General features: G+C 40.7%; 1 long non-coding RNA gene across 1 annotated transcript; it reads left to right on the top strand.

The window, feature by feature from the left end:
- Nucleotides 1-769: 769 nt before the first annotated feature.
- LOC103630475 (uncharacterized) lies at nt 770-6,963 on the top strand. Its single transcript, XR_004850383.1, has 12 exons — nt 770-859; nt 1,031-1,191; nt 1,272-1,359; nt 1,485-1,559; nt 1,731-2,002; nt 2,220-2,276; nt 2,354-2,396; nt 3,022-3,251; nt 3,359-3,477; nt 4,546-4,645; nt 4,734-4,831; nt 4,932-6,963. It is a non-coding gene; the product is annotated as an uncharacterized lncRNA (long non-coding RNA).
- Nucleotides 6,964-7,926: the final 963 nt, after the last annotated feature.

Below are 7,926 nucleotides of genomic sequence, written 5' to 3' on the forward strand. Positions count from 1 at the left end.
CGGATGGAGCCGTGGCGCGTGGACAAGAGGAGAATGGGGACGGAGGCCGACGCCGCAGCCGTGGACCTACTCCGACCGCAGATCCCGTTCCAGATCGACGGGGAGTTCGTTCTCCCGCCGCGCGACGTTGGGGTCGTCCTCGTCGACCTCTGCAACGGCTTCTGCACCGTTGGCGCCGGGAACCTCGTGAGCCTCCTCCTCCTCTTTACCCACCACCATTTCTAGGTTCTCGTGTGCTCTCCCCTTTTTCTTTCCCCCCATATCGTCTCCTTCCTGGATGATAGGTTAACCCCGCATGGGGTTGGGAAAGCTTTGGTAGGTTGTGTGCGCATCATGATTTTGTTTTGTTCCTCGCTCGATCATCATAACACTAAAATCGTTTGGTTTCATGAGAAGAAAGGGAGTCACACCGTGCCGTGTCGGCTTGCTGTGGGAGCGCACACTGCCCCCGACGCAGCTCGTCCTCACCGTCCACCACGGCTGGACTATGGCGTGTCAGCTCTAGATGCGACACCTAGCGCTTCTCCCTAACCTGTTGCCTGCTAACTGCTAGGTATTCACTGTTGAGTGGCTTCAGTCTACTGACTGGGCGTAGCGGATGTGGATTGGCCTTCTCCTCGGCGCCGTATCAATGTGTAAAACATCACTTATTTGTGGCTAAATGGAGTATATCATCATTGTACCTTTGTCCTTTTACATCTATATAAAACCTCAATCGGATGGAGTCTATTCATTTCATTGAACTTGCCTTGGATGCTACGCTACCATCGTGAACTCCGCCCTTCCCTTCATTTCATTGAAATTGCAGATAGCTGAGGACCATAAGGCATATGCTGAAGGGAAGGATGAAAAAGTAAAGGTATTGGAGAGGTCAATTGAAGAACTTGAGAATATTGTTTGTGTTTTAGAAAGCAAAGTAACCTGTGCTGTTTGTTCTATTTAGGTGTTGATTAATCGCTCACTTTTCTTTGTCGTCGTTTTATTTTTAAAGTATTCATTCTTAGCACTAATTTCTGCTATTTCTTCTAAGGTGGAAATTGTCAAGGAAGAAGCAGGGTGACAAAGAATGCAGCGAGAAGAACTAGAAGTGGACCTGCAGAAAGTTCGGGAACAAATGCTAGCTGTACAACCCTCTGGGAAAGCAAGGAGATATATGGAAGATGGAATGGTTGATTTAGCTGATTCATCTAGGTTTGTATGGTTCAGTTCTATTACAGGATTCGTATATTTATAGTTGTAAAATTAACAGTTACCACTTGACTCTCCTGCAGGCACCCAATAGATATGCATAATGAACTCCTCTGTGCTCAAGAGACTATTAGAATACTTAGAAGGGAGGTTTCTGAGAAGGAATCAGAGGTAATCACAGATTTGTTAATTGTTTGTCAGCTCACTTGTAAGGTTTTATTAGTCACGCATGCATTTGTTTTGCTACTATAAAGTGTAGTTTTGTAGATTTCAGGACTGTTTTTCCCTCTTTGTAGATTGCTCAGTGCAATGCACATATCTCAGAGCTAAACGTTCATGTTGAGGCAGTGGCACAAGAATACAAGCACAAGGTGAGCGCTTCGTGTGTCTGTTTGTTTTCAAGAACTTTAACTTATTAATACTCAAAACAAAAATAAAATAAAAATGCTCTGGTTAGTTTATGGAGCTGGAAATAGATGAACTCAAAACCTCGGGGTTCAGGTTCTCCATTTAGATGTATCGGTATCGGCTTTGTGCAACAGATGAATTCTAAGAAAGATGAAGAGCTTAGTGCTACGAAACAACGTATTGTGGAACTCGAGGGCATAACAGCTAGGAGACAAAGGGAGGTGAGGTTATTCTTAATTTTTCACTTCTTTTTGCCTACCTTTTTTTTATTTTTCCAACTTATATTTTTTGTTATTTTGTTTGAGGATATTCATGTTGAATGCGAAATTAGCACCAGTAGAGAGCATGGCGCCCATATGGGGTTCGAGATATGCTTGGGGTTAAAATAAACATGACAACTTGGACGGTGGGTATACGAACTAATGTACTTCATTCATTCATAAAATATTTTGAGATATGCATCTAAATCAGTGTGCTGTTAATGCTGTTAAGAGCGTGTATGTAAGTTTACTGGAATCAGCACCCTTTTTGTTAGCTTATTTCTTTGTGGTTGATGGTTCAAAGATTGATTTTTTTAGCTCATCACCTTGTGGTAATTTAGAATGTGGTGTTCTTTCCTCCAGCTGTAGACTGACCCTAGAGCATCTATCAAAGGAACCAGACAGCGATCATGAGTTTAGGTGTGTTCGATTTAGTTATCTGGGTGCTGTTACCTGATTATACCTGTTAGTTATGGTAATAAAGCTATTGCTTGCAGGAGGCAACGGAGGGCAATAACAAGGACTCATCTGACACACAAGGTATACCAGCCCTGTTTCCTCTCTCTTAATGCAGGTGTTGTCAGCAGCAGTTTATAACCACTATAAAACGATCTATTGTGAATCCCTCATCGGTAGGTACGTTTTGTGTAAGCATCAGTTTTCTGGGAGCTGTGTAGCATTGGTTAGTAAATCGAACAAAACATATGGTCTCCAGGGCTGCTACTTTGTCCTGTTCATACAACAGAGCAAGTATTGAAACTATAAAATTGGAATTCAGAAGATCACATCATAGTTGCTCTTGCTTAGCTATAATTTGTATGATAGTACAAATACATAGGATTGGTAGGTCAGCAACTCAGCAATTGGGCTAACTGGCAGTTCATGCACATATTTTCAGTCATGCATGATCATGGCTGAGCCAACGTTGTTGTTAAAAGAATCTCATTTTGAACATGAGGAATTAGAGTTACGTTGCAATACAAAGCGAGTTCATAGAGCTCAGTTTGGTTGATCATCGGGTAAAATGGCTGTTATGTTATTCATATAGTTCATTGTTCTGCTGGAATGGTACCATTGTTCTCTCTGATTTGCTCTCCACATTGTTTTGCCAACAGTACATACACATAATTGTTCATGTAAAAGGCTGCACTTTTCCTCTTTTTAGTTAAACTGAAGTTCCAACAGGTCTTGCATCTTATGGCTTCACATTCGCCATTTATGTTTCATCTATACATCAAGGTATTGTAGTATATCAGTGTTGAGTATAATTTAAAGACTATCGGAGTGGCTACTGATTGCAAATCAAATTTTCAGGCACGTTCTGTTCCTATACTGTCTGCTGTCAAAAATAGATATTATAAGGTTACTGATGGGGCTTTGCGGGCGTGCGGAGAGGTAGTCCGTGTCCTTTGCCCAATTCTCGAGGTCATATTGTATTCCATGTCTTGCGGACATGAAGTACCCTGTTGTCTGATTTTTATTTTTTTAATTTTGTGGTGCAGACAACCTCGGTTGTTTTTAGACCATACAACTCTATGTGGTCGATTACAACATGCTTTGGGATTGATTTCAAAAAAACAAAAAACAAATGCATAAATATGAGAAAGAAGCTAAAGAAAAGGTCAGTTCAATTATTCAGATTGCTAGCACATCCCAGCCTGTACTTCTGGTCGTGTCTTCTAAGTCTTGCCATTGTAAGCAACAATTGCATGCATATTTTTTTCAGTTGTTTACATGTAGATAATTGCCTCCAATCAGAAGAGAATTAATATGTTTGATCATTGAGTTTTCATTTGCACCCTATCAATTTTGTCATGCCTTGTTGACTCTTTGGTGGCATGATTGTCTCATTGTCCTGGACCTGTATCTGGTGTCCTGCTTTAGGGAAAGGAACGTGTCCTGGTTTATTTGTTTATTTACTCAACAACTGCTATACACCTAAATGTGTACATATTACTATGTTCTTGGATGGCTATATATAATATAATAGGCAACCTTTATTTGGTAGTGCTGTGAATTTTTTGTTGCAACTTTGCTGTATTCTTTAACCCTAGATCATGTGGTATCCATTTATGTTTTTTGGCCTATGCTGTCACTTTGGAACTGTGGTGAATCACTGCTTACTTTGATTGCACTTAATGAAACTAAGCATTAAAAGTCTGGTAAAAAAATATCTGATATTGTTAAATACTCCCTCCGTTCACTTATGATAGTCCTATTTCACCTTGACACAATGACCAAGGAGAACTCTTGCTTATCATCTAATTAATTACATCATCAAACAGTCCTTGTTTTTTGCGAAAACTCCTCGGTTTTGATGTTTTTATATACATGCACCAGTCTTTTTTCTAGATGAGTTACTCTGCACGGGGACCCAAACAGTCATTTATATCAGATTTGGGACCACAACTCAAATAAGACTATAAAAAATGAACAAGTCAATTTTGAAAATAGGACTATCAAAAGTGAATGGAGGGAGTATTGCTGTGAGATGGTCCAAAACAACTCTTAATTGCTGTAATTTTGGTTTCTTATTTAAGTCTATTTGTAAACAAGTCATGCAAATAACTGTAGATGAGACAGAAGTCTGAAATGTTGTAAATGTGTGTAGTTGATCTCTTTCAGGTTCCTTTTCCATATCACAATATAGTAATTTAGTTGCTTCTTTATTTTGCTTTTGTCATTTGAGGATTCTGGGAGTTGAGGAGAGTGCTTCACAACAAGAGATAGAGAAGGCGTATCACAAATTGGCTCTGCGCCTCCACCCGGATACGAATCCTGGGAACGAGGTAGTATCTCAAACATAAATCATGAATGCTTTCCTACAATCATTTAGTGGAGTGTATCTCAAATGCAATGTTCAATGTTTCTATGAAGCCAAAGAGAAGTTTCAGCAGTTGCAGAAGGTTATATCCATTCTTGGAGATACATAGAAAAGAGCTTTATATGATGAGACTGACATCAGTGATGACGATGTGCGCACCTCATTTATAGCACTCCAGTTCTAACTTTTAGATTGAAGCAAAATTTTTCTGAATCTTCCTTTTTCATCTGAACTGGTGGGAGAGGCTGCAGACAATCTTCAGGAGTACTTCCGAACAATGTACAAAAAGGTATGATTGCTTCTATGTTAGTTGTCGGCTAAAAGAGTTAAGTGTACTACTTTGGCAATTTGCCAAATTAGTAATTTTGTGCAAATGTATCTGAATAATTTTGATTCAAAAGCTAGAGGACAGACAACCATGGCCAAAAGGGTCATAGCAGACTTGCTATTGTGTTTCTTGTTTAATGATTGACACCTTTGTTTTGAATGAATGAGAATAATTATGAATATGGCTTGGTTTGTTGTATGGATTCTACACTATCAAAATTATTCTGTTAATAGTAGTTTAGAACAGCTATTTGAACGACCACTAAATACTATAGAAAAAAATGGACTAGCATGACTATAGCCAAAACCATTGCATGTGATTTTATACCACACATTGCCACCGGCTTCAGATTGCAGAGCACTCAAACTTTGTCTCTGCTAACCCTTTGTTGCCATCTGTTGCCATCGACTTAGTTATTGCCAACTGACATTTTTAAACTCCTTTGGTAGCTTGCTATTGAGGACTGATGAAATGTTGTTGCTTGGCATCACACGACACAAAATGTTTTATAAATTAGATTTTTTGTAATATGCCATTGATTTTTAAATACCATCCCATGTGATACTTGCCCTGAAAGCGTTATATGTGTTTTTTGTTAGGTGTTTTTGTTTCATGATTATTGCCAGTTTCATGATCTATGTCCTATTGTATATGTAATCTTCTCCCTAGATTTAGCTAGAGAGCTTCTACACGATTTCAACTTCCACAATGGACAAATCACCATTTCAAGTTCTACAATGGGCTGTCTCATTTACTAGACATTAGATCCTGTTTTCAACCACTGTAGGGCGCCCGAAGGGGCGCCTGATGTTCTAGTGGATGTTGGAGACGAAGGGGAAATGCATGCTCAGCCTTCATGCTCTGCTACTGTGGTACAGAATCTTCGATCTTCGCCGTCTGAGATGATGCATGCATGACGTGGCTTGGGAGTTAGGAGCGCGCGATCTACCTGAGTCTAGATGGTGTTTGGTTCACAAGCGGTAATAAGTTTTAATAGATCAATATCAATTTTGAGTATGGTATTCGATTGATTACGATCGAACTTCAACTAGCATGGTTTAATGTTATTAGTTACCTATTATGTTGTAAATATGTGAACCAAATAACACCTTTGGACTTGTTTGGTTTGCGGCTCTTAGCGCCATTTCTAACAGCTCTCGTATCTCAATCTCTATCTCTACTATTTTAAACTATATCATGTAAACAATATTATCTAAAATACCAAAACATTATTTTCCATGACCAACTGTCTAAGCGTACGATAGTTCGCATTTGGTCTACTGTTCCAATTAAGACACGTCATATTTTCTTAGCACTTTGTTTCATGACAAACTTCGTCACAAGTATGAATTTGTTTTTCTCGCTGTACCCTGCCACAAGTTGCCATATTTTTCTCAGCACTTTGTTTCATAAGGCTGTTTGCTGCTTCAACAGGGGCAGCGTAACTGCGTAACCCCACAAAAGATACAGGCGGTGGCGCTCGCTGATTCGCCATCATTTCTCTTTTCGCGCAACACAACACAGGTCTATCCTAACGGCGGACGGCCAGTGGAAATGGAAACTGCGCTTATCCAATAGACCGATACGGAGTACCACCTGACGACCTGGTCAACCATGATGTGCATATGAAGTGGTCGGAGTTGGTGCGTGTGATGCTGGTGGGTGGTGCTAGGCATGCTCCATTCCTCCCTGTGTTCCTACTGACTGACTGATGCTGCAGAGATCCTGCTCTGCTCTTCACCATTGTGATGCACTGGAGTAACCAAACAATAGAGAGTATAAAGTCATGATGAGCGAAGATGATGTATCTGTCTTCCACTGAAAAGTGCAATTGCCGCTCAGAACAAAATTCGGGTCCATGAGTGATGTATGAGCATGTATTAGAACTAAGTACGGATTAAAGTCAAATGAACAGGTATGACTTAAATATTGTCTTCAGCCTTTTTGGATGAGAGATCATCAAAAATCTTTACGTCTTTAATTCTTGGTGATGTCAATATTAGATGTGCGTGACATCGATTTGAAAACGTGTGCACCTGAGCAACAAGAGCAGCCACAACAACTTTACTAACTTACTGTTTCTCTATGGCACTGTGAACTCGAACAGGTTGAAATGACGACGGGGATTGCTGTGAGAATACATGTGGTGCCACTATTAACCTAGCTTGCTCATAGGTAGTGTGATAGCCTATAAGGTATAAATACACTTACCTACTATTCATCCTGCTTGGTCATTTGGTAAGTGCCCCGACCCACCATGTACAATCTTTAGCCTTTGGAATGGTTTTCCAAGTACAAGAGGTAGCTAAGAGACTGTATGATACAACTCTAAGCCACTAGGTTATAAATGCAGTCAAGACATAATATGTACAAAGAGTCGTGTATCTCATCTCTTTGTTTTTTTCACTTACCCCTAAATAATAGGGTTGTACATGCTCTTAGGGTGTCGTCCCAGATAGTCACCACCCAACCCATGCCACCACCATCCGTCGTTTGGTGCTAGCGGCCCCCTTCTCCATCTTCTTCCTTTCTTCTTCCAACTCATCTCCAATAATTTGTGCCTCCATTGTTGTCTCCTACCATGGATTTGCAATAGATGGATGCATCACCCCTCCATGATGACACCATTGTACATCGTTGTCACGACGACAGTAGCCTCCTCCTTATCATCATCACCTTCCTTCATATGTCGTGGTTGCCCTCACCAAACTTGCATGCCTCAGCCTAGCGCACATGGACACTAACACCTAGAGACTGGGCGGCTCGACCGCCCGGACACTAACGTTGCAAGTGGAGCCCATGCCAACTCAATCAATGGTTAGAGGGGCGTTGCCCCCTCGGCCCCTAGCCTCTTTGGATGCCCTTGCATCCTCCCATATCAAGGTGGCTTGGTAGAACTAGATCTAGGGCCACATAGC

This window comes from Zea mays, chromosome 6 (assembly GCF_902167145.1).
Source record: "Zea mays cultivar B73 chromosome 6, Zm-B73-REFERENCE-NAM-5.0, whole genome shotgun sequence".
Classification (NCBI taxonomy): domain Eukaryota; kingdom Viridiplantae; phylum Streptophyta; class Magnoliopsida; order Poales; family Poaceae; genus Zea; species Zea mays.